Source organism: Ictalurus punctatus, chromosome 2 (genome assembly GCF_001660625.3).
Source record: "Ictalurus punctatus breed USDA103 chromosome 2, Coco_2.0, whole genome shotgun sequence".
NCBI classification, from domain to species: domain Eukaryota; kingdom Metazoa; phylum Chordata; class Actinopteri; order Siluriformes; family Ictaluridae; genus Ictalurus; species Ictalurus punctatus.
Window position 1 is genome coordinate 32637892 of NC_030417.2, and position 23457 is coordinate 32661348.

General features: G+C 47.6%; 7 non-coding genes across 7 annotated transcripts; all 7 read left to right on the forward strand.

Annotated features, from left to right (window-relative positions):
* The first annotated feature begins 3036 nt into the window (after window positions 1-3036).
* Window positions 3037-3108, forward strand: trnac-gca (transfer RNA cysteine (anticodon GCA)). The gene has a single exon. It is a non-coding gene; the product is annotated as a tRNA-Cys (tRNA).
* A 5486-nt stretch (window positions 3109-8594) lies between these two features.
* On the forward strand, window positions 8595-8666 carry trnac-gca (transfer RNA cysteine (anticodon GCA)). Its single transcript has one exon. It is a non-coding gene; the product is annotated as a tRNA-Cys (tRNA).
* A 3675-nt stretch (window positions 8667-12341) lies between these two features.
* On the forward strand, window positions 12342-12413 carry trnac-gca (transfer RNA cysteine (anticodon GCA)). Its single transcript has one exon. It is a non-coding gene; the product is annotated as a tRNA-Cys (tRNA).
* A 775-nt stretch (window positions 12414-13188) lies between these two features.
* On the forward strand, window positions 13189-13260 carry trnac-gca (transfer RNA cysteine (anticodon GCA)). Its single transcript has one exon. It is a non-coding gene; the product is annotated as a tRNA-Cys (tRNA).
* Window positions 13261-16296: 3036 nt separating this feature from the next.
* On the forward strand, window positions 16297-16368 carry trnac-gca (transfer RNA cysteine (anticodon GCA)). Its single transcript has one exon. It is a non-coding gene; the product is annotated as a tRNA-Cys (tRNA).
* A 1309-nt stretch (window positions 16369-17677) lies between these two features.
* trnac-gca (transfer RNA cysteine (anticodon GCA)) lies at window positions 17678-17749 on the forward strand. Its single transcript has one exon. It is a non-coding gene; the product is annotated as a tRNA-Cys (tRNA).
* A 775-nt stretch (window positions 17750-18524) lies between these two features.
* Window positions 18525-18596, forward strand: trnac-gca (transfer RNA cysteine (anticodon GCA)). The gene has a single exon. It is a non-coding gene; the product is annotated as a tRNA-Cys (tRNA).
* The last annotated feature ends 4861 nt before the right edge of the window (window positions 18597-23457 follow it).

The following is a 23457-nucleotide window of genomic DNA, read 5'->3' on the forward strand; positions in this document are numbered from 1 at the left end:
GTCTGGCTTTCTTCACTCTCCCTTTAAGTGATTTATACTCTAGACCAGGAATATGCAGATTGAAATGACCAATAGCATGATGGATGTCAAACAATTCAGTATTGTATTCAGATCCTGCGATTGAGAACGGCAAGGGAGAGCAAAGAACCCGTTTCCATTTTCATGAAAACAGTTTGAGATGACTGTTCTTAGAGACGTGGTGCATTATAGTTAGGAAGTAGTCAGTAGTTGATGGGGTGAATTGTGGCACATAGTGTGCAAGAATCCTCAAATAGCCTGTGGCATTCAAGTGATGGTCGACTGGAATTAACATGCCCACAGTGTAACAAGAAAACATTCCCCATGCCGTTACACCCCCTCCACCGGCTTGGACTGTTGACACAAGGCAGGATGCGTCCATGGATTCATGCTGTTGGCGCCAATTCTGACACAAGCATCTGTGTGCCATTATATTAGAAGAACCCGAAATTCATCGGTCATCAAAAACACCGCGTTCGTTCCCCTGTTCGGCTGAGCAGTGTTGATGAGCCTGTGCCCACTGCATCCGCGGCTTCTTGTAGGTAGGGCACTTTAATGCAGAACAAGAGATTGGGGTTAAAATCTGGGGTTAAAATCCATTAGAAGAACCCGAAATTCATCGGTCATCAAAAACACCGCGTTCGTTCCCCTGTTCGGCTGAGCAGTGTTGATGAGCCTGTGCCCACTGCATCCGCGGCTTCTTGTAGGTAGGGCACTTTAATGCAGAACAAGAGATTGGGGTTAAAATCTGTTTTCCCCCTGTGTAGTCAGCAACAATCCTCAAATAGCCTGTGTCTTTCAAGTGATGGTCGACTGGAATTAACATGCCCACAGTGTAACAAGAAAACATTCCCCATGCCGTTACACCCACTCCACCGGCTTGGACTGTTGACACAAGGCAGGATGCGTCCATGGATTCATGCTGTTGGCGCCAATTCTGACACAAGCATCTGTGTGCCATTAGAAGAACCCGAAATTCATCGGTCATCAAAAACACCGCGTTCGTTCCCCTGTTCGGCTGAGCAGTGTTGATGAGCCTGTGCCCACTGCATCCGCGGCTTCTTGTAGGTAGGGCACTTTAATGCAGAACAAGAGATTGGGGTTAAAATCTGTTTTCCCCCTGTCTAGTCAGCAACAATCCTCAAATAGCCTGTGTCTTTCAAGTGATGGTCGACTGGAATTAACATGCCCACAGTGTAACAACAAAATAGTCCCCACGCCGTTACACCCCCTCCACCGGCTTGGACTGTTGACACAAGGCAGGATGCGTCCATGGATTCATGCTGTTGGCGCCAATTCTGACACAAGCATCTGTGTGCCATTAGAAGAACCCGAAATTCATCGGTCATCAAAAACACCGCGTTCGTTCCCCTGTTCGGCTGAGCAGTGTTGATGAGCCTGTGCCCACAGCATCCGCGGCTTCTTGTTCTTGGCTGACAGAAGTAGGAAGTATGTTTTCAGTGGTAGAGCATTTGACTACAGATCAAGAGGTCCCTAGTTCAAATCTGGATGCCCCCTGTCTGGCTTTCTACACTCTCCCTTTAAGTGGTTTATACTCTAGACCAGGAATATGCAGATTGAAATGACCAATAGCATGATGGATGTCAAACAATTCAGTATTGTATTCAGATCCTGAGATTGAGAACGGCAAGGGAGAGCAAAGAACCCGTTTCCATTTTCATGAAAACAGTTTGAGATGACTGTTCTTAGAGACGTGGTGTATTATAGTTAGGAAGTAGTCAGTAGTTGATGGGGTGAATTGTGGCACATAGTCTGCAACAATCCTCAAATAGCCTGTGGCTTTCAAGTGATGGTCGACTGGAATTAACATGCCCACAGTGTAACAAGAAAACATTCCCCACGCCGTTACACCCACTCCACCGGCTTGGACTGTTGACACAAGGCAGGATGCGTCCATGGATTCATGCTGTTGGCGCCAATTCTGACACAAGCATCTGTGTGCCATTAGAAGAACCCGAAATTCATCGGTCATCAAAAACACCGCGTTCGTTCCCCTGTTCGGCTGAGCATTGTTGATGAGCCTGTGCCCACTGCATCCGCGGCTTCTTGTAGGTAGGGCACTTTAATGCAGAACAAGAGATTGGGGTTAAAATCTGTTTTCCCCCTGTCTAGTCAGCAACAATCCTCAAATAGCCTGTGGCTTTCAATTGATGGTCGACTGGAATTAACATGCCCACAGTGTAACAACAAAACATTCCCCACGCCGTTACACCCCCTCCACCGGCTTGGACTGTTGATACAAGGCAGGATGCGTCCATGGATTCATGCTGTTGGCGCCAATTCTGACACAAGCATCTGTGTGCCATTAGAAGAACCCGAAATTCATCGGTCATCAAAAACACCGCGTTCGTTCCCCTGTTCGGCTGAGCAGTGTTGATGAGCCTGTGCCCACTGCATCCGCGGCTTCTTGTAGGTAGGGCACTTTAATGCAGAACAAGAGATTGGGGTTAAAATCTGTTTTCCCCCTGTCTAGTCAGCAACAATCCTCAAATAGCCTGTGTCTTTCAAGTGATGGTCGACTGGAATTAACATGCCCACAGTGTAACAACAAAATATTCCCCACGCCGTTACACCCCCTCCACCGGCTTGGACTGTTGACACAAGGCAGGATGCGTCCATGGATTCATGCTGTTGGCGCCAATTCTGACACAAGCATCTGTGTGCCATTAGAAGAACCCAAAATTCATCGGTCATCAAAAACACCGCGTTCGTTACCCTTTTCGGCTGAGCAGTGTTGATGAGCTTGTGCCCACAGCATCCGCGGCTTCTTGTTCTTGGCCGACAGAAGTAGGAAGTATGTTTTTTGGGGGCATTGCTGTGCGGTAGGGCACTTTAATGCAGAACAAGATATTGGGGTTAAAATCTGTTTTCCCCCTTTCTGGCTCTTGTCTGTATTGAGGTACTCTTAGCTGTGACATGATTATAACTGGCTTTGATTGCACTACAAAGGACCATCCTATACAAAGCAGCAGTGATGCTGTGCAGTGGCGTTAACGTGGGGGTATAGCTCAGTGGTAGAGCATTTGACTGCAGATCAAGAGGTCCCTAGTTCAAATCTGGGTGCCCCCTGTCTGGCTTTCTTCACTCTCCCTTTAAGTGATTTATACTCTAGACCAGGAATATGCAGATTGAAATGACCAATAGCATGATGGATGTCAAACAATTCAGTATTGTATTCAGATCCTGCGATTGAGAACGGCAAGGGAGAGCAAAGAACCCGTTTCCATTTTCATGAAAACAGTTTGAGATGACTGTTCTTAGAGACGTGGTGCATTATAGTTAGGAAGTAGTCAGTAGTTGATGGGGTGAATTGTGGCACATAGTCTGCAAGAATCCTCAAATAGCCTGTGGCATTCAAGTGATGGTCGACTGGAATTAACATGCCCACAGTGTAACAAGAAAACATTCCCCATGCCGTTACACCCCCTCCACCGGCTTGGACTGTTGACACAAGGCAGGATGCGTCCATGGATTCATGCTGTTGGCGCCAATTCTGACACAAGCATCTGTGTGCCATTATATTAGAAGAACCCGAAATTCATCGGTCATCAAAAACACCGCGTTCGTTCCCCTGTTCGGCTGAGCAGTGTTGATGAGCCTGTGCCCACTGCATCCGCGGCTTCTTGTAGGTAGGGCACTTTAATGCAGAACAAGAGATTGGGGTTAAAATCTGGGGTTAAAATCCATTAGAAGAACCCGAAATTCATCGGTCATCAAAAACACCGCGTTCGTTCCCCTGTTCGGCTGAGCAGTGTTGATGAGCCTGTGCCCACTGCATCCGCGGCTTCTTGTAGGTAGGGCACTTTAATGCAGAACAAGAGATTGGGGTTAAAATCTGTTTTCCCCCTGTGTAGTCAGCAACAATCCTCAAATAGCCTGTGTCTTTCAAGTGATGGTCGACTGGAATTAACATGCCCACAGTGTAACAACAAAATAGTCCCCACGCCGTTACACCCCCTCCACCGGCTTGGACTGTTGACACAAGGCGGGATGCGTCCATGGATTCATGCTGTTGGCGCCAATTCTGACACAAGCATCTGTGTGCCATTAGAAGAACCCGAAATTCATCGGTCATCAAAAACACCGCGTTCGTTCCCCTGTTCGGCTGAGCAGTGTTGATGAGCCTGTGCCCACTGCATCCGCGGCTTCTTGTAGGTAGGGCACTTTAATGCAGAACAAGAGATTGGGGTTAAAATCTGTTTTCCCCCTGTCTAGTCAGCAACAATCCTCAAATAGCCTGTGTCTTTCAAGTGATGGTCGACTGGAATTAACATGCCCACAGTGTAACAACAAAATAGTCCCCACGCCGTTACACCCCCTCCACCGGCTTGGACTGTTGACACAAGGCAGGATGCGTCCATGGATTCATGCTGTTGGCGCCAATTCTGACACAAGCATCTGTGTGCCATTAGAAGAACCCGAAATTCATCGGTCATCAAAAACACCGCGTTCGTTCCCCTGTTCGGCTGAGTAGTGTTGATGAGCCTGTGCCCACAGCATCCGCGGCTTCTTGTTCTTGGCTGACAGAAGTAGGAAGTATGTTTTCAGTGGTAGAGCATTTGACTGCAGATCAAGAGGTCCCTAGTTCAAATCTGGATGCCCCCTGTCTGGCTTTCTACACTCTCCCTTTAAGTGGTTTATACTCTAGACCAGGAATATGCAGATTGAAATGACCAATAGCATGATGGATGTCAAACAATTCAGTATTGTATTCAGATCCTGAGATTGAGAACGGCAAGGGAGAGCAAAGAACCCGTTTCCATTTTCATGAAAACAGTTTGAGATGACTGTTCTTAGAGACGTGGTGCATTATAGTTAGGAAGTAGTCAGTAGTTGATGGGGTGAATTGTGGCACATAGTCTGCAACAATCCTCAAATAGCCTGTGGCTTTCAAGTGATGGTCGACTGGAATTAACATGCCCACAGTGTAACAAGAAAACATTCCCCACGCCGTTACACCCACTCCACCGGCTTGGACTGTTGACACAAGGCAGGATGCGTCCATGGATTCATGCTGTTGGCGCCAATTCTGACACAAGCATCTGTGTGCCATTAGAAGAACCCGAAATTCATCGGTCATCAATAACACCGCGTTCGTTCCCCTGTTCGGCTGAGCAGTGTTGATGAGCCTGTGCCCACTGCATCCGCGGCTTCTTGTAGGTAGGGCACTTTAATGCAGAACAAGAGATTGGGGTTAAAATCTGTTTTCCCCCTGTCTAGTCAGCAACTATCCTCAAATAGCCTGTGGCTTTCAAGTGATGGTCGACTGGAATTAACATGCCCACAGTGTAACAAGAAAACATTCCCCACGCCGTTACACCGACTCCACCGGCTTGGACTGTTGACACAAGGCAGGATGCGTCCATGGATTCATGCTGTTGGCGCCAATTCTGACACAAGCATCTGTGTGCCATTAGAAGAACCCGAAATTCATCGGTCATCAAAAACACCGCGTTCGTTCCCCTGTTTGGCTGAGCAGTGTTGATGAGCTTGTGCCCACTGCATCCGCGGCTTCTTGTAGGTAGGGCACTTTAATGCAGAACAAGAGATTGGGGTTAAAATCTGTTTTCCCCCTGTCTAGTCAGCAACAATCCTCAAATAGCCTGTGGCTTTCAAGTGATGGTCGACTGGAATTAACATGCCCACAGTGTAACAACAAAATATTCCCCACGCCGTTACACCCCCTCCACCGGCTTGGACTGTTGACACAAGGCAGGATACGTCCATGGATTCATGCTGTTGGCGCCAATTCTGACACAAGCATCTGTGTGCCATTAGAAGAACCCGAAATTCATCGGTCATCAAAAACACCGCGTTCGTTCCCCTGTTCGGCTGAGTAGTGTTGATGAGCCTGTGCCCACAGCATCCGCGGCTTCTTGTAGGTAGGGCACTTTAATGCAGAACAAGAGATTGGGGTTAAAATCTGTTTTCCCCCTGTCTAGTCAGCAACAATCCTCAAATAGCCTGTGGCTTTCAAGTGATGGTCGACTGGAATTAACATGCCCACAGTGTAACAACAAAATAGTCCCCACGCCGTTACACCCCCTCCACCGGCTTGGACTGTTGACACAAGGCAGGATGCGTCCATGGATTCATGCTGTTGGCGCCAATTCTGACACAAGCATCTGTGTGCCATTAGAAGAACCCGAAATTCATCGGTCATCAAAAACACCGCGTTCGTTCCCCTGTTCGGCTGAGCAGTGTTGATGAGCCTGTGCCCACAGCATCCGCGGCTTCTTGTTCTTGGCTGACAGAAGTAGGAAGTATGTTTTCAGTGGTAGAGCATTTGACTACAGATCAAGAGGTCCCTAGTTCAAATCTGGATGCCCCCTGTCTGGCTTTCTACACTCTCCCTTTAAGTGGTTTATACTCTAGACCAGGAATATGCAGATTGAAATGACCAATAGCATGATGGATGTCAAACAATTCAGTATTGTATTCAGATCCTGAGATTGAGAACGGCAAAGGAGAGCAAAGAACCCGTTTCCATTTTCATGAAAACAGTTTGAGATGACTGTTCTTAGAGACGTGGTGTATTATAGTTAGGAAGTAGTCAGTAGTTGATGGGGTGAATTGTGGCACATAGTCTGCAACAATCCTCAAATAGCCTGTGGCTTTCAAGTGATGGTCGACTGGAATTAACATGCCCACAGTGTAACAAGAAAACATTCCCCACGCCGTTACACCCACTCCACCGGCTTGGACTGTTGACACAAGGCAGGATGCGTCCATGGATTCATGCTGTTGGCGCCAATTCTGACACAAGCATCTGTGTGCCATTAGAAGAACCCGAAATTCATCGGTCATCAAAAACACCGCGTTCGTTCCCCTGTTCGGCTGAGCAGTGTTGATGAGCCTGTGCCCACTGCATCCGCGGCTTCTTGTAGGTAGGGCACTTTAATGCAGAACAAGAGATTGGGGTTAAAATCTGTTTTCCCCCTGTCTAGTCAGCAACTATCCTCAAATAGCCTGTGGCTTTCAAGTGATGGTCGACTGGAATTAACATGCCCACAGTGTAACAAGAAAACATTCCCCACGCCGTTACACCGACTCCACCGGCTTGGACTGTTGACACAAGGCAGGATGCGTCCATGGATTCATGCTGTTGGCGCCAATTCTGACACAAGCATCTGTGTGCCATTAGAAGAACCCGAAATTCATCGGTCATCAAAAACACCGCGTTCGTTCCCCTGTTTGGCTGAGCAGTGTTGATGAGCTTGTGCCCACTGCATCCGCGGCTTCTTGTAGGTAGGGCACTTTAATGCAGAACAAGAGATTGGGGTTAAAATCTGTTTTCCCCCTGTCTAGTCAGCAACAATCCTCAAATAGCCTGTGGCTTTCAAGTGATGGTCGACTGGAATTAACATGCCCACAGTGTAACAACAAAATATTCCCCACGCCGTTACACCCCCTCCACCGGCTTGGACTGTTGACACAAGGCAGGATACGTCCATGGATTCATGCTGTTGGCGCCAATTCTGACACAAGCATCTGTGTGCCATTAGAAGAACCCGAAATTCATCGGTCATCAAAAACACCGCGTTCGTTCCCCTGTTCGGCTGAGTAGTGTTGATGAGCCTGTGCCCACAGCATCCGCGGCTTCTTGTAGGTAGGGCACTTTAATGCAGAACAAGAGATTGGGGTTAAAATCTGTTTTCCCCCTGTCTAGTCAGCAACAATCCTCAAATAGCCTGTGGCTTTCAAGTGATGGTCGACTGGAATTAACATGCCCACAGTGTAACAACAAAACATTCCCCACGCCGTTACACCCCCTCCACCGGCTTGGACTGTTGATACAAGGCAGGATGCGTCCATGGATTCATGCTGTTGGCGCCAATTCTGACACAAGCATCTGTGTGCCATTAGAAGAACCCGAAATTCATCGGTCATCAAAAACACCGCGTTCGTTCCCCTGTTCGGCTGAGCAGTGTTGATGAGCCTGTGCCCACTGCATCCGCGGCTTCTTGTAGGTAGGGCACTTTAATGCAGAACAAGAGATTGGGGTTAAAATCTGTTTTCCCCCTGTCTAGTCAGCAACAATCCTCAAATAGCCTGTGTCTTTCAAGTGATGGTCGACTGGAATTAACATGCCCACAGTGTAACAACAAAATAGTCCCCACACCGTTACACCCCCTCCACCGGCTTGGACTGTTGACACAAGGCAGGATGCGTCCATGGATTCATGCTGTTGGCGCCAATTCTGACACAAGCATCTGTGTGCCATTAGAAGAACCCAAAATTCATCGGTCATCAAAAACACCGCGTTCGTTCCCCTGTTCGGCTGAGCAGTGTTGATGAGCTTGTGCCCACAGCATCCGTGGCTTCTTGTTCTTGGCCGACAGAAGTAGGAAGTATGTTTTTTGGGGGCATTGCTGTGCGGTAGGGCACTTTAATGCAGAACAAGATATTGGGGTTAAAATCTGTTTTCCCCCTGTCTGGCTCTTGTCTGTATTGAGGTACTCTTAGCTGTGACATGATTATAACTGGCTTTGATTGCATTACAAAGGACCATCCTATACAAAGCAAGCAGTGATGCTGCGCAGTGGAGTTAACGTGGGGGTATAGCTCAGTGGTAGAGCATTTGACTGCAGATCAAGTGGTCCCTAGTTCAAATCTGGGTGCCCCCTGTCTGGCTTTCTTCACTCTCCCTTTAAGTGATTTATACTCTAGACCAGGAATATGCAGATTGAAATGACCAATAGCATGATGGATGTCAAACAATTCAGTATTGTATTCAGATCCTGCGATTGAGAACGGCAAGGGAGAGCAAAGAACCCGTTTCCATTTTCATGAAAACAGTTTGAGATGACTGTTCATAGAGACGTGGTGCATTATAGTTAGGAGGTAGTCAGTAGTTGATGGGGTGAATTGTGGCACATAGTCTGCAAGAATCCTCAAATAGCCTGTGGCATTCAAGTGATGGTCGACTGGAATTAACATGCCCACAGTGTAACAAGAAAACATTCCCCACGCCATTACACCCCCTCCACCGGCTTGGACTGTTGACACAAGGCAGGATGCGTCCATGGATTCATGCTGTTGGCGCCAATTCTGACACAAGCATCTGTGTGCCATTAGAAGAACCCAAAATTCATCGGTCATCAAAAACACCGCGTTCGTTCCCCAGTTCGGCTGAGCAGTGTTGATGAGCCTGTGCCCACAGCATCCGCGGCTTCTTGTTCTTGGCTGACAGAAGTAGGAAGTATGTTTTCAGTGGTAGAGCATTTGACTGCAGATCAAGAGGTGCCTAGTTCAAATCTGGGTGCCCCCTGTCTGGCTTTCTTCACTCTCCCTTTAAGTGGTTTATACTCTAGACCAGGAATATGCAGATTGAAATGACCAATAGCATGATGGATGTCAAACAATTCAGTATTGTATTCAGATCCTGAGATTGAGAACGGCAAGGGAGAGCAAAGAACCTGTTTCCATTTTCACGAAAACAGTTTGAGATGACTGTTCTTAGAGACGTGGTGCATTATAGTTAGGACGTAGTCAGTAGTTGATGGGGTGAATTGTGGCACATAGTCTGCAACAATCCTCAAATAGCCTGTGGCTTTCAATTGATGGTCGACTGGAATTAACATGCCCACAGTGTAACAAGAAAACATTCCCCACGCCATTACACCCACTCCACCGGCTTGGACTGTTGACACAAGGCAGGATGCGTCCATGGATTCATGCTGTTGGCGCCAATTCTGACACAAGCATCTGTGTGCCATTAGAAGAACCCGAAATTCATCGGTCATCAAAAACACCGCGTTCGTTCCCCTGTTTGGCTGAGCAGTGTTGATGAGCTTGTGCCCACTGCATCCGCGGCTTCTTGTAGGTAGGGCACTTTAATGCAGAACAAGAGATTGGGGTTAAAATCTGTTTTCCCCGTGTCTAGTCAGCAACTATCCTCAAATAGCCTGTGGCTTTCAAGTGATGGTCGACTGGAATTAACATGCCCACAGTGTAACAAGAAAACATTCCCCACGCCGTTACACCCACTCCACCGGCTTGGACTGTTGACACAAGGCAGGATGCGTCCATGGATTCATGCTGTTGGCGCCAATTCTGACACAAGCATCTGTGTGCCATTAGAAGAACCCGAAATTCATCGGTCATCAAAAACACCGCATTCGTTCCCCTGTTTGGCTGAGCAGTGTTGATGAGCTTGTGCCCACTGCATCCGCGGCTTCTTGTAGGTAGGGCACTTTAATGCAGAACAAGAGATTGGGGTTAAAATCTGTTTTCCCCCTGTCTAGTCAGCAACAATCCTCAAATAGCCTGTGGCTTTCAAGTGATGGTCGACTGGAATTAACATGCCCACAGTGTAACAACAAAATATCCCCCACGCCGTTACACCCCCTCCACCGGCTTGGACTGTTGACACAAGGCAGGATACGTCCATGGATTCATGCTGTTGGCGCCAATTCTGACACAAGCATCTGTGTGCCATTAGAAGAACCCGAAATTCATCGGTCATCAAAAACACCGCGTTCGTTCCCCTGTTCGGCTGAGTAGTGTTGATGAGCCTGTGCCCACAGCATCCGCGGCTTCTTGTTCTTGGCTGACAGAAGTAGGAAGTATGTTTTCAGTGGTAGAGCATTTGACTGCAGATCAAGAGGTCCCTAGTTCAAATCTGGATGCCCCCTGTCTGGCTTTCTACACTCTCCCTTTAAGTGGTTTATACTCTAGACCAGGAATATGCAGATTGAAATGACCAATAGCATGATGGATGTCAAACAATTCAGTATTGTATTCAGATCCTGAGATTGAGAACGGCAAGGGAGAGCAAAGAACCCGTTTCCATTTTCATGAAAACAGTTTGAGATGACTGTTCTTAGAGACGTGGTGCATTATAGTTAGGAAGTAGTCAGTAGTTGATGGGGTGAATTGTGGCACATAGTCTGCAACAATCCTCAAATAGCCTGTGGCTTTCAAGTGATGGTCGACTGGAATTAACATGCCCACAGTGTAACAAGAAAACATTCCCCACGCCGTTACACCCACTCCACCGGCTTGGACTGTTGACACAAGGCAGGATGCGTCCATGGATTCATGCTGTTGGCGCCAATTCTGACACAAGCATCTGTGTGCCATTAGAAGAACCCGAAATTCATCGGTCATCAATAACACCGCGTTCGTTCCCCTGTTCGGCTGAGCAGTGTTGATGAGCCTGTGCCCACTGCATCCGCGGCTTCTTGTAGGTAGGGCACTTTAATGCAGAACAAGAGATTGGTGTTAAAATCTGTTTTCCCCCTGTCTAGTCAGCAACTATCCTCAAATAGCCTGTGGCTTTCAAGTGATGGTCGACTGGAATTAACATGCCCACAGTGTAACAAGAAAACATTCCCCACGCCGTTACACCGACTCCACCGGCTTGGACTGTTGACACAAGGCAGGATGCGTCCATGGATTCATGCTGTTGGCGCCAATTCTGACACAAGCATCTGTGTGCCATTAGAAGAACCCGAAATTCATCGGTCATCAAAAACACCGCGTTCGTTCCCCTGTTTGGCTGAGCAGTGTTGATGAGCCTGTGCCCACTGCATCCGCGGCTTCTTGTAGGTAGGGCACTTTAATGCAGAACAAGAGATTGGGGTTAAAATCTGGGGTTAAAATCCATTAGAAGAACCCGAAATTCATCGGTCATCAAAAACACCGCGTTCGTTCCCCTGTTCGGCTGAGCAGTGTTGATGAGCCTGTGCCCACTGCATCCGCGGCTTCTTGTAGGTAGGGCACTTTAATGCAGAACAAGAGATTGGGGTTAAAATCTGTTTTCCCCCTGTGTAGTCAGCAACAGTCCTCAAATAGCCTGTGTCTTTCAAGTGATGGTCGACTGGAATTAACATGCCCACAGTGTAACAACAAAATAGTCCCCACGCCGTTACACCCCCTCCACCGGCTTGGACTGTTGACACAAGGCGGGATGCGTCCATGGATTCATGCTGTTGGCGCCAATTCTGACACAAGCATCTGTGTGCCATTAGAAGAACCCAAAATTCATCGGTCATCAAAAACACCGCGTTCGTTCCCCTGTTCGGCTGAGAAGTGTTGATGAGCCTGTGCCCACAGCATCCGCGGCTTCCTATTCTTGGCCGACAGAAGTAGGAAGTATGTTTTTTGGGGCCATTGCTGTGCGGTAGGGCACTTTAATGCAGAACAAGAGATTGGGGTTAAAATCTGTTTTCCCCCTGTCTGGCTCTTGTCTGTATTGAGGTACCCTTAGCTGTGACATGATTATAACTGGCTATGATTGTGTTACAAAGGACCATCCTATACAAAGCAGCAGTGATGCTGTGCAGTTGAGTTAACGTGGGGGTATAGCTCAGTGGTAGAGCATTTGACTGCAGATCAAGAGGTCCCTAGTTCAAATCTGGGTGCCCCCTGTCTGGCTTTCTTCACTCTCCCTTTAAGTGATTTATACTCTAGACCAGGAATATGCAGATTGAAATGACCAATAGCATGATGGATGTCAAACAATTCAGTAATGTATTCAGATCCTGCGATTGAGAACGGCAAGGGAGAGCAAAGAACCCGTTTCCATTTTCATGAAAACAGTTTGAGATGACTGTTCTTAGAGACGTGCATTATAGTTAGGAAGTAGTCAGTAGTTGATGGGGTGAATTGTGGCACATAGTGTGCAAGAATCCTCAAATAGCCTGTGGCTTTCAAGTGATGGTCGACTGGAATTAACATGCCCACAGTGTAACAAGAAAACATTCCCCACGCCGTTACACCCACTCCACCGGCTTGGACTGTTGACACAAGGCAGGATGCGTCCATGGATTCATGCTGTTGGCGCCAATTCTGACACAAGCATCTGTGTGCCATTAGAAGAACCCAAAATTCATCGGTCATCAAAAACACCGCGTTCGTTACCCTTTTCGGCTGAGCAGTGTTGATGAGCTTGTGCCCACAGCATCCGCGGCTTCTTGTTCTTGGCCGACAGAAGTAGGAAGTATGTTTTTTGGGGGCATTGCTGTGCGGTAGGGCACTTTAATGCAGAACAAGATATTGGGGTTAAAATCTGTTTTCCCCCTTTCTGGCTCTTGTCTGTATTGAGGTACTCTTAGCTGTGACATGATTATAACTGGCTTTGATTGCACTACAAAGGACCATCCTATACAAAGCAGCAGTGATGCTGTGCAGTGGGGTTAACGTGGGGGTATAGCTCAGTGGTAGAGCATTTGACTGCAGATCAAGAGGTCCCTAGTTCAAATCTGGGTGCCCCCTGTCTGGCTTTCTTCACTCTCCCTTTAAGTGATTTATACTCTAGACCAGGAATATGCAGATTGAAATGACCAATAGCATGATGGATGTCAAACAATTCAGTATTGTATTCAGATCCTGCGATTGAGAACGGCAAGGGAGAGCAAAGAACCCGTTTCCATTTTCATGAAAACAGTTTGAGATGACTGTTCTTAGAGACGTGGTGCATTATAGTTAGGAAGTAGTCAGTAGTTGATGGGGTGAATTGTGGCACATAGTGTGCAAGAATCCTCAAATAGCCTGTGGCATTCAAGTGATGGTCGACTGGAATTAACATGCCCACAGTGTAACAAGAAAACATTCCCCATGCCGTTACACCCCCTCCACCGGCTTGGACTGTTGACACAAGGCAGGATGCGTCCATGGATTCATGCTGTTGGCGCCAATTCTGACACAAGCATCTGTGTGCCATTATATTAGAAGAACCCGAAATTCATCGGTCATCAAAAACACCGCGTTCGTTCCCCTGTTCGGCTGAGCAGTGTTGATGAGCCTGTGCCCACTGCATCCGCGGCTTCTTGTAGGTAGGGCACTTTAATGCAGAACAAGAGATTGGGGTTAAAATCTGGGGTTAAAATCCATTAGAAGAACCCGAAATTCATCGGTCATCAAAAACACCGCGTTCGTTCCCCTGTTCGGCTGAGCAGTGTTGATGAGCCTGTGCCCACTGCATCCGCGGCTTCTTGTAGGTAGGGCACTTTAATGCAGAACAAGAGATTGGGGTTAAAATCTGTTTTCCCCCTGTGTAGTCAGCAACAATCCTCAAATAGCCTGTGTCTTTCAAGTGATGGTCGACTGGAATTAACATGCCCACAGTGTAACAAGAAAACATTCCCCATGCCGTTACACCCACTCCACCGGCTTGGACTGTTGACACAAGGCAGGATGCGTCCATGGATTCATGCTGTTGGCGCCAATTCTGACACAAGCATCTGTGTGCCATTAGAAGAACCCGAAATTCATCGGTCATCAAAAACACCGCGTTCGTTCCCCTGTTCGGCTGAGCAGTGTTGATGAGCCTGTGCCCACTGCATCCGCGGCTTCTTGTAGGTAGGGCACTTTAATGCAGAACAAGAGATTGGGGTTAAAATCTGTTTTCCCCCTGTCTAGTCAGCAACAATCCTCAAATAGCCTGTGTCTTTCAAGTGATGGTCGACTGGAATTAACATGCCCACAGTGTAACAACAAAATAGTCCCCACGCCGTTACACCCCCTCCACCGGCTTGGACTGTTGACACAAGGCAGGATGCGTCCATGGATTCATGCTGTTGGCGCCAATTCTGACACAAGCATCTGTGTGCCATTAGAAGAACCCGAAATTCATCGGTCATCAAAAACACCGCGTTCGTTCCCCTGTTCGGCTGAGCAGTGTTGATGAGCCTGTGCCCACAGCATCCGCGGCTTCTTGTTCTTGGCTGACAGAAGTAGGAAGTATGTTTTCAGTGGTAGAGCATTTGACTACAGATCAAGAGGTCCCTAGTTCAAATCTGGATGCCCCCTGTCTGGCTTTCTACACTCTCCCTTTAAGTGGTTTATACTCTAGACCAGGAATATGCAGATTGAAATGACCAATAGCATGATGGATGTCAAACAATTCAGTATTGTATTCAGATCCTGAGATTGAGAACGGCAAGGGAGAGCAAAGAACCCGTTTCCATTTTCATGAAAACAGTTTGAGATGACTGTTCTTAGAGACGTGGTGTATTATAGTTAGGAAGTAGTCAGTAGTTGATGGGGTGAATTGTGGCACATAGTCTGCAACAATCCTCAAATAGCCTGTGGCTTTCAAGTGATGGTCGACTGGAATTAACATGCCCACAGTGTAACAAGAAAACATTCCCCACGCCGTTACACCCACTCCACCGGCTTGGACTGTTGACACAAGGCAGGATGCGTCCATGGATTCATGCTGTTGGCGCCAATTCTGACACAAGCATCTGTGTGCCATTAGAAGAACCCGAAATTCATCGGTCATCAAAAACACCGCGTTCGTTCCCCTGTTCGGCTGAGCATTGTTGATGAGCCTGTGCCCACTGCATCCGCGGCTTCTTGTAGGTAGGGCACTTTAATGCAGAACAAGAGATTGGGGTTAAAATCTGTTTTCCCCCTGTCTAGTCAGCAACAATCCTCAAATAGCCTGTGGCTTTCAATTGATGGTCGACTGGAATTAACATGCCCACAGTGTAACAACAAAACATTCCCCACGCCGTTACACCCCCTCCACCGGCTTGGACTGTTGATACAAGGCAGGATGCGTCCATGGATTCATGCTGTTGGCGCCAATTCTGACACAAGCATCTGTGTGCCATTAGAAGAACCCGAAATTCATCGGTCATCAAAAACACCGCGTTCGTTCCCCTGTTCGGCTGAGCAGTGTTGATGAGCCTGTGCCCACTGCATCCGCGGCTTCTTGTAGGTAGGGCACTTTAATGCAGAACAAGAGATTGGGGTTAAAATCTGTTTTCCCCCTGTCTAGTCAGCAACAATCCTCAAATAGCCTGTGTCTTTCAAGTGATGGTCGACTGGAATTAACATGCCCACAGTGTAACAACAAAATATTCCCCACGCCGTTACACCCCCTCCACCGGCTTGGACTGTTGACACAAGGCAGGATGCGTCCATGGATTCATGCTGTTGGCGCCAATTCTGACACAAGCATCTGTGTGCCATTAGAAGAACCCAAAATTCATCGGTCATCAAAAACACCGCGTTCGTTACCCTTTTCGGCTGAGCAGTGTTGATGAGCTTGTGCCCACAGCATCCGCGGCTTCTTGTTCTTGGCCGACAGAAGTAGGAAGTATGTTTTTTGGGGGCATTGCTGTGCGGTAGGGCACTTTAATGCAGAACAAGATATTGGGGTTAAAATCTGTTTTCCCCCTTTCTGGCTCTTGTCTGTATTGAGGTACTCTTAGCTGTGACATGATTATAACTGGCTTTGATTGCACTACAAAGGACCATCCTATACAAAGCAGCAGTGATGCTGTGCAGTGGCGTTAACGTGGGGGTATAGCTCAGTGGTAGAGCATTTGACTGCAGATCAAGAGGTCCCTAGTTCAAATCTGGGTGCCCCCTGTCTGGCTTTCTTCACTCTCCCTTTAAGTGATTTATACTCTAGACCAGGAATATGCAGATTGAAATGACCAATAGCATGATGGATGTCAAACAATTCAGTATTGTATTCAGATCCTGCGATTGAGAACGGCAAGGGAGAGCAAAGAACCCGTTTCCATTTTCATGAAAACAGTTTGAGATGACTGTTCTTAGAGACGTGGTGCATTATAGTTAGGAAGTAGTCAGTAGTTGATGGGGTGAATTGTGGCACATAGTCTGCAAGAATCCTCAAATAGCCTGTGGCATTCAAGTGATGGTCGACTGGAATTAACATGCCCACAGTGTAACAAGAAAACATTCCCCATGCCGTTACACCCCCTCCACCGGCTTGGACTGTTGACACAAGGCAGGATGCGTCCATGGATTCATGCTGTTGGCGCCAATTCTGACACAAGCATCTGTGTGCCATTATATTAGAAGAACCCGAAATTCATCGGTCATCAAAAACACCGCGTTCGTTCCCCTGTTCGGCTGAGCAGTGTTGATGAGCCTGTGCCCACTGCATCCGCGGCTTCTTGTAGGTAGGGCACTTTAATGCAGAACAAGAGATTGGGGTTAAAATCTGGGGTTAAAATCCATTAGAAGAACCCGAAATTCATCGGTCATCAAAAACACCGCGTTCGTTCCCCTGTTCGGCTGAGCAGTGTTGATGAGCCTGTGCCCACTGCATCCGCGGCTTCTTGTAGGTAGGGCACTTTAATGCAGAACAAGAGATTGGGGTTAAAATCTGTTTTCCCCCTGTGTAGTCAGCAACAATCCTCAAATAGCCTGTGTCTTTCAAGTGATGGTCGACTGGAATTAACATGCCCACAGTGTAACAACAAAATAGTCCCCACGCCGTTACACCCCCTCCACCGGCTTGGACTGTTGACACAAGGCGGGATGCGTCCATGGATTCATGCTGTTGGCGCCAATTCTGACACAAGCATCTGTGTGCCATTAGAAGAACCCAAAATTCATCGGTCATCAAAAACACCGCGTTCGTTCCCCTGTTCGGCTGAGAAGTGTTGATGAGCCTGTGCCCACAGCATCCGCGGCTTCCTATTCTTGGCCGACAGAAGTAGGAAGTATGTTTTTTGGGGGCATTGCTGTGCGGTAGGGCACTTTAATGCAGAACAAGAGATTGGGGTTAAAATCTGTTTTCCCCCTGTCTGGCTCTTGTCTGTATTGAGGTACCCTTAGCTGTGACATGATTATAACTGGCTATGATTGTGTTACAAAGGACCATCCTATACAAAGCAGCAGTGATGCTGTGCAGTTGAGTTAACGTGGGGGTATAGCTCAGTGGTAGAGCATTTGACTGCAGATCAAGAGGTCCCTAGTTCAAATCTGGGTGCCCCCTGTCTGGCTTTCTTCACTCTCCCTTTAAGTGATTTATACTCTAGACCAGGAATATGCAGATTGAAATGACCAATAGCATGATGGATGTCAAACAATTCAGTAATGTATTCAGATCCTGCGATTGAGAACGGCAAGGGAGAGCAAAGAACCCGTTTCCATTTTCATGAAAACAGTTTGAGATGACTGTTCTTAGAGACGTGCATTATAGTTAGGAAGTAGTCAGTAGTTGATGGGGTGAATTGTGGCACATAGTGTGCAAGAATCCTCAAATAGCCTGTGGCTTTCAAGTGATGGTCGACTGGAATTAACATGCCCACAGTGTAACAAGAAAACATTCCCCACGCCGTTACACCCACTCCACCGGCTTGGACTGTTGACACAAGGCAGGATGCGTCCATGGATTCATGCTGTTGGCGCCAATTCTGACACAAGCATCTGTGTGCCATTAGAAGAACCCAAAATTCATCGGTCATCAAAAACACCGCGTTCGTTACCCTTTTCGGCTGAGCAGTGTTGATGAGCTTGTGCCCACAGCATCCGCGGCTTCTTGTTCTTGGCCGACAGAAGTAGGAAGTATGTTTTTTGGGGGCATTGCTGTGCGGTAGGGCACTTTAATGCAGAACAAGATATTGGGGTTAAAATCTGTTTTCCCCCTTTCTGGCTCTTGTCTGTATTGAGGTACTCTTAGCTGTGACATGATTATAACTGGCTTTGATTGCACTACAAAGGACCATCCTATACAAAGCAGCAGTGATGCTGTGCAGTGGGGTTAACGTGGGGGTATAGCTCAGTGGTAGAGCATTTGACTGCAGATCAAGAGGTCCCTAGTTCAAATCTGGGTGCCCCCTGTCTGGCTTTCTTCACTCTCCCTTTAAGTGATTTATACTCTAGACCAGGAATATGCAGATTGAAATGACCAATAGCATGATGGATGTCAAACAATTCAGTATTGTATTCAGATCCTGCGATTGAGAACGGCAAGGGAGAGCAAAGAACCCGTTTCCATTTTCATGAAAACAGTTTGAGATGACTGTTCTTAGAGACGTGGTGCATTATAGTTAGGAAGTAGTCAGTAGTTGATGGGGTGAATTGTGGCACATAGTGTGCAAGAATCCTCAAATAGCCTGTGGCATTCAAGTGATGGTCGACTGGAATTAACATGCCCACAGTGTAACAAGAAAACATTCCCCATGCCGTTACACCCCCTCCACCGGCTTGGACTGTTGACACAAGGCAGGATGCGTCCATGGATTCATGCTGTTGGCGCCAATTCTGACACAAGCATCTGTGTGCCATTATATTAGAAGAACCCGAAATTCATCGGTCATCAAAAACACCGCGTTCGTTCCCCTGTTCGGCTGAGCAGTGTTGATGAGCCTGTGCCCACTGCATCCGCGGCTTCTTGTAGGTAGGGCACTTTAATGCAGAACAAGAGATTGGGGTTAAAATCTGGGGTTAAAATCCATTAGAAGAACCCGAAATTCATCGGTCATCAAAAACACCGCGTTCGTTCCCCTGTTCGGCTGAGCAGTGTTGATGAGCCTGTGCCCACTGCATCCGCGGCTTCTTGTAGGTAGGGCACTTTAATGCAGAACAAGAGATTGGGGTTAAAATCTGTTTTCCCCCTGTGTAGTCAGCAACAATCCTCAAATAGCCTGTGTCTTTCAAGTGATGGTCGACTGGAATTAACATGCCCACAGTGTAACAAGAAAACATTCCCCATGCCGTTACACCCACTCCACCGGCTTGGACTGTTGACACAAGGCAGGATGCGTCCATGGATTCATGCTGTTGGCGCCAATTCTGACACAAGCATCTGTGTGCCATTAGAAGAACCCGAAATTCATCGGTCATCAAAAACACCGCGTTCGTTCCCCTGTTCGGCTGAGCAGTGTTGATGAGCCTGTGCCCACTGCATCCGCGGCTTCTTGTAGGTAGGGCACTTTAATGCAGAACAAGAGATTGGGGTTAAAATCTGTTTTCCCCCTGTCTAGTCAGCAACAATCCTCAAATAGCCTGTGTCTTTCAAGTGATGGTCGACTGGAATTAACATGCCCACAGTGTAACAACAAAATAGTCCCCACGCCGTTACACCCCCTCCACCGGCTTGGACTGTTGACACAAGGCAGGATGCGTCCATGGATTCATGCTGTTGGCGCCAATTCTGACACAAGCATCTGTGTGCCATTAGAAGAACCCGAAATTCATCGGTCATCAAAAACACCGCGTTCGTTCCCCTGTTCGGCTGAGTAGTGTTGATGAGCCTGTGCCCACAGCATCCGCGGCTTCTTGTTCTTGGCTGACAGAAGTAGGAAGTATGTTTTCAGTGGTAGAGCATTTGACTGCAGATCAAGAGGTCCCTAGTTCAAATCTGGATGCCCCCTGTCTGGCTTTCTACACTCTCCCTTTAAGTGGTTTATACTCTAGACCAGGAATATGCAGATTGAAATGACCAATAGCATGATGGATGTCAAACAATTCAGTATTGTATTCAGATCCTGAGATTGAGAACGGCAAGGGAGAGCAAAGAACCCGTTTCCATTTTCATGAAAACAGTTTGAGATGACTGTTCTTAGAGACGTGGTGCATTATAGTTAGGAAGTAGTCAGTAGTTGATGGGGTGAATTGTGGCACATAGTCTGCAACAATCCTCAAATAGCCTGTGGCTTTCAAGTGATGGTCGACTGGAATTAACATGCCCACAGTGTAACAAGAAAACATTCCCCACGCCGTTACACCCACTCCACCGGCTTGGACTGTTGACACAAGGCAGGATGCGTCCATGGATTCATGCTGTTGGCGCCAATTCTGACACAAGCATCTGTGTGCCATTAGAAGAACCCGAAATTCATCGGTCATCAATAACACCGCGTTCGTTCCCCTGTTCGGCTGAGCAGTGTTGATGAGCCTGTGCCCACTGCATCCGCGGCTTCTTGTAGGTAGGGCACTTTAATGCAGAACAAGAGATTGGGGTTAAAATCTGTTTTCCCCCTGTCTAGTCAGCAACTATCCTCAAATAGCCTGTGGCTTTCAAGTGATGGTCGACTGGAATTAACATGCCCACAGTGTAACAAGAAAACATTCCCCACGCCGTTACACCGACTCCACCGGCTTGGACTGTTGACACAAGGCAGGATGCGTCCATGGATTCATGCTGTTGGCGCCAATTCTGACACAAGCATCTGTGTGCCATTAGAAGAACCCGAAATTCATCGGTCATCAAAAACACCGCGTTCGTTCCCCTGTTTGGCTGAGCAGTGTTGATGAGCTTGTGCCCACTGCATCCGCGGCTTCTTGTAGGTAGGGCACTTTAATGCAGAACAAGAGATTGGGGTTAAAATCTGTTTTCCCCCTGTCTAGTCAGCAACAATCCTCAAATAGCCTGTGGCTTTCAAGTGATGGTCGACTGGAATTAACATGCCCACAGTGTAACAACAAAATATTCCCCACGCCGTTACACCCCCTCCACCGGCTTGGACTGTTGACACAAGGCAGGATACGTCCATGGATTCATGCTGTTGGCGCCAATTCTGACACAAGCATCTGTGTGCCATTAGAAGAACCCGAAATTCATCGGTCATCAAAAACACCGCGTTCGTTCCCCTGTTCGGCTGAGTAGTGTTGATGAGCCTGTGCCCACAGCATCCGCGGCTTCTTGTAGGTAGGGCACTTTAATGCAGAACAAGAGATTGGGGTTAAAATCTGTTTTCCCCCTGTCTAGTCAGCAACAATCCTCAAATAGCCTGTGGCTTTCAAGTGATGGTCGACTGGAATTAACATGCCCACAGTGTAACAACAAAATAGTCCCCACGCCGTTACACCCCCTCCACCGGCTTGGACTGTTGACACAAGGCAGGATGCGTCCATGGATTCATGCTGTTGGCGCCAATTCTGACACAAGCATCTGTGTGCCATTAGAAGAACCCGAAATTCATCGGTCATCAAAAACACCGCGTTCGTTCCCCTGTTCGGCTGAGCAGTGTTGATGAGCCTGTGCCCACAGCATCCGCGGCTTCTTGTTCTTGGCTGACAGATGTAGGAAGTATGTTTTCAGTGGTAGAGCATTTGACTACAGATCAAGAGGTCCCTAGTTCAAATCTGGATGCCCCCTGTCTGGCTTTCTACACTCTCCCTTTAAGTGGTTTATACTCTAGACCAGGAATATGCAGATTGAAATGACCAATAGCATGATGGATGTCAAACAATTCAGTATTGTATTCAGATCCTGAGATTGAGAACGGCAAGGGAGAGCAAAGAACCCGTTTCCATTTTCATGAAAACAGTTTGAGATGACTGTTCTTAGAGACGTGGTGTATTATAGTTAGGAAGTAGTCAGTAGTTGATGGGGTGAATTGTGGCACATAGTCTGCAACAATCCTCAAATAGCCTGTGGCTTTCAAGTGATGGTCGACTGGAATTAACATGCCCACAGTGTAACAAGAAAACATTCCCCACGCCGTTACACCCACTCCACCGGCTTGGACTGTTGACACAAGGCAGGATGCGTCCATGGATTCATGCTGTTGGCGCCAATTCTGACACAAGCATCTGTGTGCCATTAGAAGAACCCGAAATTCATCGGTCATCAAAAACACCGCGTTCGTTCCCCTGTTCGGCTGAGCAGTGTTGATGAGCCTGTGCCCACTGCATCCGCGGCTTCTTGTAGGTAGGGCACTTTAATGCAGAACAAGAGATTGGGGTTAAAATCTGTTTTCCCCCTGTCTAGTCAGCAACTATCCTCAAATAGCCTGTGGCTTTCAAGTGATGGTCGACTGGAATTAACATGCCCACAGTGTAACAAGAAAACATTCCCCACGCCGTTACACCCACTCCACCGGCTTGGACTGTTGACACAAGGCAGGATGCGTCCATGGATTCATGCTGTTGGCGCCAATTCTGACACAAGCATCTGTGTGCCATTAGAAGAACCCGAAATTCATCGGTCATCAAAAACACCGCATTCGTTCCCCTGTTTGGCTGAGCAGTGTTGATGAGCTTGTGCCCACTGCATCCGCGGCTTCTTGTAGGTAGGGCACTTTAATGCAGAACAAGAGATTGGGGTTAAAATCTGTTTTCCCCCTGTCTAGTCAGCAACAATCCTCAAATAGCCTGTGGCTTTCAAGTGATGGTCGACTGGAATTAACATGCCCACAGTGTAACAACAAAATATCCCCCACGCCGTTACACCCCCTCCACCGGCTTGGACTGTTGACACAAGGCAGGATACGTCCATGGATTCATGCTGTTGGCGCCAATTCTGACACAAGCATCTGTGTGCCATTAGAAGAACCCGAAATTCATCGGTCATCAAAAACACCGCGTTCGTTCCCCTGTTCGGCTGAGTAGTGTTGATGAGCCTGTGCCCACAGCATCCGCGGCTTCTTGTTCTTGGCTGACAGAAGTAGGAAGTATGTTTTCAGTGGTAGAGCATTTGACTGCAGATCAAGAGGTCCCTAGTTCAAATCTGGATGCCCCCTGTCTGGCTTTCTACACTCTCCCTTTAAGTGGTTTATACTCTAGACCAGGAATATGCAGATTGAAATGACCAATAGCATGATGGATGTCAAACAATTCAGTATTGTATTCAGATCCTGAGATTGAGAACGGCAAGGGAGAGCAAAGAACCCGTTTCCATTTTCATGAAAACAGTTTGAGATGACTGTTCTTAGAGACGTGGTGCATTATAGTTAGGAAGTAGTCAGTAGTTGA